Source organism: Lissotriton helveticus, chromosome 2_2 (genome assembly GCF_964261635.1).
Source record: "Lissotriton helveticus chromosome 2_2, aLisHel1.1, whole genome shotgun sequence".
Taxonomy (NCBI): domain Eukaryota; kingdom Metazoa; phylum Chordata; class Amphibia; order Caudata; family Salamandridae; genus Lissotriton; species Lissotriton helveticus.
In genome coordinates this window covers 514,073,330-514,087,170 of record NC_136060.1, presented here as the reverse complement: position 1 = coordinate 514,087,170, position 13,841 = coordinate 514,073,330, and the positions used below count along the sequence as shown (strand labels likewise).

Here is a 13,841-nt window from a genome sequence, read left to right as displayed (position 1 = left end):
ATGGGCATCGACTCCATCCCCAGATTGTTTTTAGCCATTGTGGCGAAGATGGAGTGTAACAGCGTGAGCGATGACCCTGCTAAGAGTAAGTGTAAATTCTGCAGCCGCTACAGGCGCCGGGGAGGAGGGCGGGAGATATAAATATCAGCAGCCCTACATGCCAAGAACAGATGCATACTTGTAAGTAGCATATTCAGTTCGAGGCATGTGGGCTGCTGAATTCATATCTATAGCATAGAATAAATAGCAGTCCCTCCATTAGCGGCGGCCGCCTGTGCCAGCTGCAGACGTCTGAAAAAGTGTCTTTAGAACAGCCTGCCCTACAGCTGCTTGGAGTGCACATCTACACAGTAGTGTTTAGTAAATGTGTGTGGTGTAGACCATGTGCTGCTCTACAAATATCTTCCAAAGGGATATTACCAAGGAAAGCCATGGAGGCCCCGAACTTGCGGGTGGAGTGGGCTCTGGGGGGGACTGTTAAAGTGCGCTTAGCTTTGTGATAGCAAATCTGAATGCACTTAACGATCCACCTGGCTATTCCTGCTTTGGAAATGGGGTTACCTTTGTGCTGGGCTGAAAAGGCAACAAAGAGTTGTTGTGTCTTTCTAAATTCTTTGGTCCTATCGATGTAGTACATCAAAGCTCGTTTGACATCAAGAGTATGGAGCATTCTTTCGGCCACTGTCTCTGGGTTTTGAAAGAATGCGGGCAGTTCAATGGTCTGATTGACATGGAACTGCGAAACCACATTAGGAAGAAATTTAGGGTTAGAGCGCAGCACCACCCTGTTGGAGTGAATTTGAATGAATGGCTCTTGTACAGTGAGCGCCTGTAGCTCACTAACACGTCGTAGAGACGTAATGGCTATGAGAAAAGCCACTTTCCACGTTAAGAACTGAATCTCACATGAATGTAGAGGCTCAAAAGGTGGTCCCATCAACCTGGTGAGGACCACATTGAGGTTCCATACAGGAGCTGGCAGGGTCCTGGGAGGGATGACCCGCTTCAGGCCTTCTAGGAAGGCTTTAATGGCAAGCACTCTGAAAACGGAGAGACGCTGCCTGTTTTGGAGATAAGCCGCTATGGCGGATAAGTGTATCCTGATGGAAGCATATGCTAGATTGCATTTGTAAAGATGTAACAAATAGCAGATGATGTTGGGAGTGGATGCATCTAGCGGGTTGATGTTGTGTTCAGTACAGTAAACGACAAACCGCTTCCATTTTGCTGCATAGCAAGCTCTGGTGGTGGGCTTTCTTGCCTACCGTATGATATCCATGCATTCAGGAGGCAAGTCAAGGTAGCCAAACTCTAAGACTTCAGGAGCCAGATAGCCAGGTTGAGCTGTTGCGGATCTGGATGCTGAATGTCGCCACGGTTCTGCGTCAAAAGCCTGGGTGTGAGGCGCAGCCTTTGATGCGGTACCACGGAGAGTTCTAGAAACGTGGTGTACCATGGTTGGCGTGCCCACGTTGAAGCAACTAGGATGAGTGACATTGAGTGTTGCTTCAGCTTTCGTGCCACCAGCGGTATGAGAGGTGCTGGGGGAAAAGCGTACGCAAATCTGCCTGACCAGTTCATCCATATCGCATTACCCTGCGACTGTGGGTGGGGAAACCTGGCAGCAAAGCTTTGGCATTTTGCGTTTTCCTTTGTGGCAAACAGGTCTATCTCCGGATGACCCCACTGCTGGAAGTACGGGCGGAGTACTGATGGGTGTATCTCCCACTCGTGCATTTGGTGGCTGTATCTGCTGAGCAGATCCGCCATCTGATTGTCCTTGCCCGGGAGGTGTTCCGCCATGAGGAAGATGTTCCTCTGAATGGCCCACTTCCACATGCCCTGAGCCAGATGAGACAACTGTGGAGAGGGTGTTCCTCCCTGCTTTTGAATGTAGTACATGGCCGTCATGTTGTCCGTCCGGATCAACACGACTTTGTTGCACAGATGTACTAGGTAGTTGATGTGCATCTTTTTCTGCTGCGTTGTCCATAGTCCCTGCACCGTGTAGTGGAGTACATGAGCTCCCCATCCCTGGAGAGATGCGTCCGTGGTTAGGGTAATCTGTGGCACAGGCTCCTGGAACGGTCGGCCCTTGCAAAGGTTGTGTGGAGTCCACCAATGCAACGAGTTGTATGCCCGACCGGTCACCAACACTAGGTCGTTCAACTGTCCTTGAGCCTGAGTCCACTGATGAGCCAAGCATTCTTGGAGAGGACGCATATGTAGCCTCGCGTGCTGGACTATGAAGATGCAGGAGGCCATCATGCCTATCAACTGCATGAACACTCTTGCTGGAAGCGAGTGTTGCGGTCTGAACTTTTGGATGAGCGACTGAATGCTGTCGATCCTCACAGGATTTGGCTGAGCCGTGGCTGCCAGAGTATTTATAGTCGCGCCCAGGTACTGCCGCACATGGGCTGGCTGAAGGTGCGACTTTGGGTAATTTAGTGAGAATCCCAGATCGTGAAGAAGGTGAATGGTGTGGGACATGTTGGCGGCGCACTGCTGGGCCGACTTTGCTTGGACAAGCCAGTCGTCCAGATAAGGGTAAACATGAACGTTCTGCCTCCTGAGGTGCGCCGCCACTGTCGCCAGGCATTTTGTGATCACCTTGGGTGCAGTGGTCACCCCGAAAGGGAGGACCTTGAACTGATAATGGCGACCCTGAATGGTGAACCTGAGGTATTTCCTGTGTGACGGATGCAGTGGAATGTGGAAATAGGCATCCTTGAGATCCAAGGTTGCGAGGAAGTCTCCCTGATTGAGCAAAGGGAGCACCTGCTGCAGTGTGAGCATATGAAAATGTTCTGATAGAATGTACTGATTCAGGGGTCTGAGGTCCAGTATGGGTCTGAGGGACCCGTCCTTCTTTGGGATTAAAAAGTACAGGGAGTACACTCCCGTGCCTTCTTCCTCCACCGGCACGAGCTCGATTGCCCCTTTTTGCAGCATGACGAGTACCTCCTGCTGCAATAAGTGCAAATGCTCTGTGGACATAGGACGGTGTTTTGGTGGCATGTTGGTTGGAGTGGAGGTTAACTCCAGACAATAACCGAACTGGACAAGTTTCTTGACCCACCTGTCTGTGGTGATGGATTTCCAGACTGGCAGGAACTGCTGGAGTCTCCCCCCGACAGGTGTAGTATGGTCGGGGGGCAGTGACAGGGCGTTACTGTTTGTTGGTGGCGGAGGAGCGAGAGTTGTTGTTTCCGCGACCTCTGCCCTTGGCGCTGTTGCCCCGATAGCCGCCTCTATTCTGCTTGGTGTAAGAGGACTGCACCCCACCTTTATTGTATTGCGTTTGCTGGGACATCTGGCCTCTGGAAACACCTCTATTGCCTGAGCGACGAAAAGTGCTGCCCCGAAACTGCTGGGACTGGAGAGCCCCCATGGACTTCGCAGTCTCGATATCCTTCTTTATTTTTTCTAAGGTGGTATCCACCTCCGGACCAAATAACCTATCTGGGTTTACTGGCTGATTGAGGATGGTGGTTTGTATCTCCGGCTTGAACCCGGAGATTCTGAGCCAGGCCTGACGTCTTAACATGACACTGGTGTTAATGGCTCTGGCCGCGGTGTCCGTCACGTCCAGGGCACATTTTATAGAAGCGTTGGAGATAAGCTTCCCTTCCTGAATAAGCATCTCAGCTGCCTCTTTATACTGGTCTGGAAGATGTTGTAACAGGGTTTCTAGCGTGTCATAGTACGCCCTGTCATATCTGGCTAGGAGTGCTTGAGTGTTTGAAATACGCCAGATATTGGCTGCTTGAGCCGCCACCCTCTTCCCTGATGCCTCCAGCACTTTAGACTCTTTGTCAGGGGGAGGAGCATCACCAGTGGTCTGGGAGTTCGCCCTCTTCCGGGCATTAGAAACTACCAGAGAGTCCAATGGCAACTGGCCCTTGATGTAGGTAGGGTCGCCAGGTGCCGGCTTATATTTCTTTTCAATCCAAGGGTTGATCACCCTGGCCCGTGTGGGTTCCTTAAAAATGTCTGCAGCATGCTTCAGAACCCCTTTCAGCATGGGGAGAGTCTTGACAGTCTTCTCTGCTGTTGAAAAAGTATCAAAGAGGAAGTCCACTTCGATAGGGTCAGCGTGGAGTTCCACGTCGTGGTTTTTGGCCGCCCTCTCAATTAGAGCATTAAATGCAGCTGAATCCTCAGTAGGAGAGGGCTTGACACCGTAGACCTGAGGGTCCTGGGCAGTATGCTGATCCACTGGGTCACCTGCATCTGCCCATGAGTCTTGCTGATCCTCGGGATCAGTATTGGCAGGAAAGTTATACTCCTCATCATCACCTTCTCCACCCTCCACCTCTGAATAAGTGGGTGAGGGTGTAGCCACTCTTGGAGTCCGTGGAGCAAGCGGCTCCATTAGAACTGGGGAGTCTGTAGCAGGTTTTTTGCGCTTCAAAGGAATCGTGTAGGACTCCAGAGGCTGGGTTGCCGTGATTTTCCTCATGTAGAGGGTAAGTTTTCCGGTGTCGGAGTCGATAAAGTGTTCTGACTGCTCCTCCACCGAGGGTTGTCGATGCTTTAAGCTCCCAAGCGGCTGAGAATAATTCGACGATGTAGACACTGGCACGGGCGCCTCGGCGACCGAGCGTGGTGCGAAGGCCTTCGGTGCCGCCTTCGGTGCCACCTTCGGCGGCAACGTAAACAGGAGTGGCGTTGAAGACTTAGGCGGTGCAGCAGCCGGCTTTGGTGTGGAAGCATCCTTCGGAGCGGCCGCGGAAGCCTTGTCCTTGATGCGTTGTAGAGAGTCCGAGACCTGCTTCGTAAAGGAAGCGGACGGTTTCGTCGACCCGACAGACGTTTTCGGTCCACCAGCAAGTGAAGACTCGAGCGTCGATGCCTTGTTCTTGTCCGGCCGAGGGACAGGATCAGCCCTTTTCGGCGCACTGTGCCCTCCTGTCGCGTCGACGGCCTCTGGCGCCGACGTTTTCTTGTCGGGGGCCTTGACCACTGTGTGTGGTGTTCCAGTCTTTGGTGCGACGCCCTTGGTCGTTTTTGACTCGACGCCCTTGACCGACTTTGACTCGGCGCCCTCGAACGACTTCGGCTCGGCGCCCTTGGTAGACTTCCCCGTGTCGACAGCCTTCTTCAGCTTCGGCTGCCCCGACGTATCGGAAGACGAGGAGGCGGCCGGAGGGACAGACGTCTTCTGTTTCGATGGCGTCTCCATCACTTTCGTTGTCGTCGACACCGAAGGTTTCAGTTTCGGTTTCGGTTTGACTAACGGCGGCTCCGCAGCCGGGCCCGTAGGCGAGGCCGTGGATTTGGGTGGAAGGTCTTGGGTAAGGCCATGTGGCGATCCCTCGACCTGAGCCGTAGCGATTGTGTGATCGGGGCTTAGCTCTTCACATGAGCTATCTTCCGTGGCCCCATAGGCCTCATTGTCGTCTCCTACCTCGTCGACGACTTCTTCTGCATCGACCACCTGGACGTCCGCGTCGTATTCGTAGTCTATCTCCTCCGCTGGAGGGGAAATCTGCAAGTGAACTTCTTGTTCGTCTGCTTCTTCTCTGTCGAAGATGTCCACTGGTGCCGGTGCCGTCTGCCGGGCCTCCTGACGCGCCACGCGCCGAAGTCGAATCGTTTTCTTCGATCGAAACCTGGAACAAGCCATACAGTTGGCTTCGTCGTGGTCCGGCGACAGGCACTTGTTGCACACCGGGTGGACGTCGATGTGGGGGTACTTAGATCCGCACACGGGACATTTCTTGAACGGACTCCGTTCCATGATATCGGTGAATGTCTTGCTGCGTCGACTGGGCCTTGAGCACCGAAGAGCCACGCAACTCCTCTAGACGTCCAACTCGGGAACTGAGTCGGAACAGGGCTGGGCACCGAACGCAAACAATACCGACGTTAGAAGCAAAGGCCTCCGGGCCTTAAGAAAAGTCTATATCGATTCCGAACTGGAGATGTCGAATATACATCCGAACCCAATGGCGGAAAAAAACAATCTGGGGATGGAGTCGATGCCCATGCGCACTGTAGTCCAGGGGAGGAGCCACCTATCTCGTGATACTTCAAAGACTCTTCCAGGACAACAATGTGCAATCATCCGGACCCAACACTAGGCGGCGATCTATGCTATAGATATGAATTCAGCAGCCCACATGCCTCGAACGTGCGTATTCTCCTTTAGGTGTCAACATGTTTCGAAGCCTGGGATGCTTCTTCGTCAGGACAAAGTACGATCCCTCAGTCACTCACTATGTTGCTATCAATATGTGAAGAAAATATATGTCGTGAAGTCACTGCTTGCTCTCTCGCCAACCCGAAGTTTCCGTGGGTTCGGGTTGGCGAGAGAGCAAGCAGTGACTTCACGACAATATATGAGACTTTCATTTCATCTCTCGACCCAGAGGTTGTTGGGGCAATGACTCCCCACTTTCCTAGCTTATACTCAGAAATACTGATAATTTTAAAGTTCCTGCTGAGCACTCAGATTGAAGATGTATAGATTCCGGGTCCAGTAAAAAAGTCTTCAAACACTAGTAATTTTCTTCATGAAAGTTCTGTCAGTATTCGGGAGTATCAATGATGTATAAAAGTAGTATTAATCTTATGACAAATCAAAACGTCAATAAACGTGAGGTTGGTTCCTTTTATTTCCAAATATCAGCCAGTTCTGCAGCCAACACGTGTTTCGTCAGGCATCAGTCATATGCCACACAACTTCCTCAGGGCTGCATGCCAGAAAAATATATAATACAAAATTTGTATCACAATGCTTGCCCAATTATAATAATAACACTTATCAGGAAATAATTTTTAACTTATAAACTAATCACCTCTTAAGTGAAAGAGTAAGACAAAGATCCGTAAGTGCGCACCAAATACAAGAACGCCTGTGACTCCCAATGTGAAATTTACAACCTACACAAAACATTCCGGTTTTGTAGCCAAATCCATAAGTATAGGAATAATATTTACCTATATTAAACAATTCGATTTCAGTGATATCAGAGTTAACAAATGAAAGAACTAAACTAAGAAATTGAGTCTGGTATGACATAAGAGCACCCTTAGTCCAGACGCCAAGATTTTAGCCCACCTTGACAATAAAATCTCTACAATCATCAACATAAGTCAGGTAGCATATTACCTCTTATCGTTTTCTCATTCAATAAAACATGGTCTAACTCCAGTCAGGTCGACATCATAAATTCTAATTCTGAATATAAAATAAAATACTACATCAGTCTATTCCTCCTCAGTTTGTATTACCTCGGTATAAACTATCTTTTTAATAATATTTTACCTTATATCGTTTTTCACTTTCAAAAGTAATTATCTTGCTCCAATCAGATCCTCATCATAACTTCAGGTTTCTAAATATATAAAATATATAAAATAAAACTCCACATGAATCTGTTCCACCATGGTTTGTATTGCCCAACTATTGGTATCTACAAGCAAATGCAATCTTATTTGTAAATTGTTACCTTCAATCGTTTTTCATAGCATATATCGATGTCTAAATCCATTCAAGTCGACATCACAACTTCAGGTTTCTAAACACATGAAGTAAAGCACCATATCAGTATGATTCCGTGTGGCATGTATTACACACTTATTATTAAATTATTACATAGACTTACCCTATGTTTAAATGCTATCGTCGGCAAATCCTCACGTCTCAGTCCCACCGGGTGCAGTGGACTGGCGTCTATTACGGCCGCCATGTTTATTTAAATAAAGTTCGATTTGGAAATCAAAACATGACTAGAGTCCGTATTTTGATGCGGACTCGACTCGCGCTATGAAGTATGTTTATAAACAAATACTATTAGTGATTTGGTCATATTTATCGTGCCTAACGCGAGTTTTTAATATTTGTATATTTGTCAGCCTAAATATCATGTATGCTATAACTTATGTCAAAATATCCTACGTATACCAAAATTATACTTAAAAGATTCTTTTTTTAGAAAAATAAGCTATTAGTATCTATCACGTCCGCGCCATCTTGGATTGGGTAAGTTCAAGGTTACTTGTGAAGTAGTGTTAGAAGCACTCATAAGCATTCCGTATTTTGAAGCAGTCCTATTTTGCGTAGTTGAGTAAAACTAAACCAATAGTAAATATATTACCTGGTTTATCATATTTATTAGCCCCCACGCGAGTTTTACTGCAATTTTATATATATGATACTCGATCTATTCTAAGATATAATATGTCCATAATAAGCCTTAATTTACCAAAATGATATTTAGATAATTCATTTTGATGAGATATGCTATTAGTTTTACAATTTTTAAGCGTCATTACTTTCTTAAGTTGGGCAAACTTGACACGGAGTCATGATCCTATAAACGATCTACATGCGTCTTCGCAGTCTATAAATCCAATGTTTTATAGACTTATTTATAAAGGTCTAATTAACTTACGGGTCAAAAAATAAGCGACCAGTCAATTGGGTGCCCCCAGTCACGCCATCAATTTCTACTAAGTTAATACTAATATACATATATATACCTAATTACATCGTGATTTGTGTTTATATCAATATTTCAGTAAGCGGCATCACTAATGTAATTATAACATCTTAATTAAGATACTTGGGGACACAGCATAGGCATGAGAGAAATCCACAGGGTAATAGTCAAAATTAAATACTGTACACCTAGACAGAGCATACACTATACATTTCAGCAACAAATTATTACAAAGCTAAATTACGGTCCCAGTTATTAACGTTCTCCGAGAAAATACTGTAATTCAGTATCAACATTAAGTCCCTCTTCTACTGCCCGAAGGACCATAATCCATTTCGCTTCTTTACGCCTCAGTTTCAGCAACCTGTTTCCTCCACGTTTGTCCATAGTAACTTGTTCTATACCGTGATAGGAAAATTTGTGTTTACTGGAGTCATTCTTGTTTTGAATTAAATGTGAGGCTATAGGATACCTTGTATCTCCATTTTTTAGCACTCTATAATGTTCCACCATACGCTCTCTCAGTCTCCTCACTGTACTTCCTACATAAATCTTCCCACATGTACAGGCAATCACATAAATTACGTATGTCGATTCACAGTTAATAAAAGAGTTAATGTAAAAAGTACCAGTCTCATTATACTCAAATTTAAGTATTTTTTTCTCTGCCCACCTGCAAGAGCTACAATTGCCACAGTAGTAAAAACCTTTAACTTTTAACCGTAGCCAGTCACTTTGGCTTGAAGTTATTATAGGTTTAGGATAACTGGGACTCACATAGTTAGCAATAGTCATTCCTTTGCGGTAAGTCACACTTGGTTTATCAGTCAGAAAAGGTTTCAGATCCTTATCAGAGCTCAGCATATGCCAATATTTTCGCATGATGTTATAGAGTTTTTGGCTTCCTTTGGCAAAATTAGTAATCATTCTTACTTTCAAATTCGATTGGCATGCATCACTCTTAATTTTCGGTTTTAATGTAACATCTCTCTTTAGCTTCATAGCTTTATTGGTTGCTTTAGTGATCACATTTTTGCTGTATCCTCTGTTTATAAATCTATTTTCCATATCAAGTAAATTCTTATGGAAATCTACATCTTTGGAGCAATTTCTCCTTGCTCTAATCATTTCTCCATATGGGATGGAGTTGATTTGACTTCTGGGGTGGCAGCTATCTGCTCGCAGTAAAGCATTGCAGCTTGTTTCTTTCCGAAACATCCGACTGTGTAATTTATTATCCTCAACAAAAAGTTCAATATCTAAAAAGGATAATTTCTTTTTGTCATAATGAGTAGTAAATGACATGTTCAAATTGTTAGCATTAAGATACTCAAAGAAAGATTCCAACTCATCTAATGTCCCTCTCCAAAATAACAAACAATCATCAATAAATCTTCCCCAAAAATAAATGTGATCTATCCATTGCTGGCCTTTTGGGCCCCAAATCCACTCCGCCTCCAGTCTCCCCATAAAGAGGTTCGCGAAGGACGGAGCAAATTTAGAACCCATTGCCGTACCAAGTTTCTGTCTGTACCATGAAGATTCAAACAAAAAATAGTTATTTTCCAAAACTATTTTTGTCATTTCTAACAGCATTGATGTATGATCCAGATACTCAATAGGTCTACTGTTAAAAAAGCTCTCAATTGCTTGGATTCCCATTTCATGGTCAATATTTGAGTAAAGGGATACTACATCTAATGTAGCCATAATCATATCATCATCCCAAACAATATCATTCATAATGTTGAGCACATGTTTTGTATCATCAATGTGTGATGGTAAATTCTGTACATAGGCACTTAAAAATGAATCAATAAATTGAGATAACCTTTCAGTTGGCCCACCTATACCCGAAATTATTGGTCTGCCTGGAGGGTTTTGTCGGTTTTTATGTATTTTGGGTTGACAGTACATACAGGGGGCCCTTGGTGATTGAATTTTGAGGTATAAGTATTCATCTAAATCCAATAGAGAGCTGTCATACCATTCTTTGAGTCTCTTATTGATTTTATTCGTAACCATTTCCATAGGATTAGTGTCTATCTTCTCATAGTATTTACTGTCTGTTAGTTGAGACAGTACTTCATGGTTATAGTCACTTCGATTCATAACAACAATGTTGCCTCCCTTGTCCGCATTGCGTATAATAAGTTCAGGATGATCTATCAATTCTCGAAGTGCTTCCCTTTCAGCTATTTTCAAATTGTCAGGTAAAATTTTCTTCTTCTGGTGTATTTCTCTTTTAAGTATGTTGTCAATTTCTAGAGTCACAGATTTATAAAAAGCATCTATAACATTACCAGATGACAACTGTGGTGTCCATTTCGATTTTTCTTTAAATCCACTCTGTTCTGTTAATCCTGGATTAATCTCTAAATCCCTTAAGAGTACACCCACCGTGACAGGATCTTCTTCAGACTCAGTGAGTGACAATAGTAATCTAGTATCATGAATTTCTTGAATAGTTAGGTTGCTCAAAACATGTTTATTCACTGGTTTCACCATAACATTATCTTGTTTAACAAAATATTTTTTAAGTTTAAGTAATCGAACAAATCTGTACAAATCAATTTTAGTGAGATACCAGTCAATATTCGTAGTAGGACAGTACCCAAGACCTTTCTTGAGTACACTATTCATACATTCTGACAATTCAACAGATGAAAGGTTAATCACCTCAATTTCTTTAGTGCCAGTATTTACTTCCTCCACGACCTCAATCTCTCTCTCATCCCTGGGATTGTTTCTCCTGCGTTTGCCACGGCTCCCTCTCCTTGTCTTCCTATTTGGGTGTTCCCATATCTCCCGCCTGTTTCTCGATTCCCCTTCCTTATTCTTTGTACTTCTTCTAAAAAATTTGTATTATCTCCTGCGGGGACAATGGGGCCCTCAGCATTATCTTCATTCGTAGATAAGCTACTGGATGATGTGTTTACTGCTGAACTCATGGGAGTAGTCGTTGTTCTCTTATTAGCCTGAGTTTTAGTAAATAAGTAATCAAACTTACGGGCAAAGGTAAAAACCCTCCCTACTGAATAATCCTGTTCGTCCCTCTTAAGTTTTCTGGCCTTCCTTCTTTTGATGTCTGCTTGTAAATTTGACAATATCTCATCTAGAACATTATAGTTCTTGATCGTAGCTTCAGGCAAATTAAGCTGTTTGATCTCCTCTTCACAGGTCTGTATCTCTATCAATAATTTCGCTATCTTGCGTTCAGCATTATCAATGAGTATTCTAATCAGATTACTTGAACTAGTACTTAACTCTCGCTCCCATTTGTCTAGCAGATCTGGTTCCAGATCCTCATATGTAGGAATAATTGTGGATCTTAGACCCCTGGGGATGCGGTTTAAGGTCAAGTACTGTTTGAGAGTTACAGCATCCCACCATTTGTTAAGTTCTTTTATTTTAAGTTTTTCTAGTCTCATGAATTTGGCCCTAAGACCTTCCTGTTTTGTCTGTATATTAGAGGCTACTGCTACATTAACAGAAGAGCCAGTACTAAGGTTTTTAAACAATTCTAGAGCTTCTTGTTCTCGATTCATTTTCAGAACTCCTTAACAGGCCTGCTGCGGCAGCCCTACCTTCTAAACAATTAATTCAAAGTTAGGTAACAGGTTGAAAGGGCGCTCTGCAAAAAGTAAGGCCACGGTACACTTGAAACAATTTACGTTCGGTGCTCCAAGCAAGAGAGGGAGGTTACCAAACTCCCCCAATATTCAATGAGCTATGCTCTGAAAATTACAATTTTAAAGTTCCTGCTGAGCACTCAGATAAATATGACCAAATCACTAATAGTATTTGTTTATAAACATACTTCATAGCGCGAGTCGAGTCCGCATCAAAATACGGACTCTAGTCATGTTTTGATTTCCAAATCGAACTTTATTTAAATAAACATGGCGGCCGTAATAGACGCCAGTCCACTGCACCCGGTGGGACTGAGACGTGAGGATTTGCCGACGATAGCATTTAAACATAGGGTAAGTCTATGTAATAATTTAATAATAAGTGTGTAATACATGCCACACGGAATCATACTGATATGGTGCTTTACTTCATGTGTTTAGAAACCTGAAGTTGTGATGTCGACTTGAATGGATTTAGACATCGATATATGCTATGAAAAACGATTGAAGGTAACAATTTACAAATAAGATTGCATTTGCTTGTAGATACCAATAGTTGGGCAATACAAACCATGGTGGAACAGATTCATGTGGAGTTTTATTTTATATATTTTATATATTTAGAAACCTGAAGTTATGATGAGGATCTGATTGGAGCAAGATAATTACTTTTGAAAGTGAAAAACGATATAAGGTAAAATATTATTAAAAAGATAGTTTATACCGAGGTAATACAAACTGAGGAGGAATAGACTGATGTAGTATTTTATTTTATATTCAGAATTAGAATTTATGATGTCGACCTGACTGGAGTTAGACCATGATTTATTGAATGAGAAAACGATAAGAGGTAATATGCTACCTGACTTATGTTGATGATTGTAGAGATTTTATTGTCAAGGTGGGCTAAAATCTTGGCGTCTGGACTAAGGGTGCTCTTATGTCATACCAGACTCAATTTCTTAGTTTAGTTCTTTCATTTGTTAACTCTGATATCACTGAAATCGAATTGTTTAATATAGGTAAATATTATTCCTATACTTATGGATTTGGCTACAAAACCGGAATGTTTTGTGTAGGTTGTAAATTTCACATTGGGAGTCACAGGCGTTCTTGTATTTGGTGCGCACTTACGGATCTTTGTCTTACTCTTTCACTTAAGAGGTGATTAGTTTATAAGTTAAAAATTATTTCCTGATAAGTGTTATTATTATAATTGGGCAAGCATTGTGATACAAATTTTGTATTATATATTTTTCTGGCATGCAGCCCTGAGGAAGTTGTGTGGCATATGACTGATGCCTGACGAAACACGTGTTGGCTGCAGAACTGGCTGATATTTGGAAATAAAAGGAACCAACCTCACGTTTATTGACGTTTTGATTTGTCATAAGATTAATACTACTTTTATACATCATTGATACTCCCGAATACTGACAGAACTTTCATGAAGAAAATTACTAGTGTTTGAAGACTTTTTTACTGGACCCGGAATCTATACATCTTCAATCTGAGTGCTCAGCAGGAACTTTAAAATTGTAATTTTCAGAGCATAGCTCATTGAATATTGGGGGAGTTTGGTAACCTCCCTCTCTTGCTTGGAGCACCGAACGTAAATTGTTTCAAGTGTACCGTGGCCTTACTTTTTGCAGAGCGCCCTTTCAACCTGTTACCTAACTTTGAATTAACAGAAATACTGATAGAGCTCTAGAAAAGTCATACCTGTACCAATTGGGTATTGTATTTTTAAACATCA

At 43.4% G+C, this 13,841-nt stretch overlaps 1 protein-coding gene across 2 annotated transcripts in view; it reads right to left on the bottom strand.

Moving 5' to 3' along the window:
• Positions 1 to 13,841, bottom strand: part of LOC144821589 (rho-related BTB domain-containing protein 2-like) — a 453,559-nt gene that overhangs the window by 358,039 nt on the left and 81,679 nt on the right. Inside the window, exons 1-2 of one of the 2 annotated variants that reach the window (XM_078678800.1) lie at positions 7,461 to 7,531; positions 7,277 to 7,346 (exon numbers count right to left, since the gene is read on the bottom strand). The exons of the other annotated variant lie outside the window; for it this stretch is intronic. The gene's annotated coding sequence lies outside the window, so the exon portion shown is untranslated. Of the gene's footprint in view, positions 1 to 7,276; positions 7,347 to 7,460; positions 7,532 to 13,841 lie in introns of those variants that run through there. 2 annotated transcript variants of the gene reach the window in all.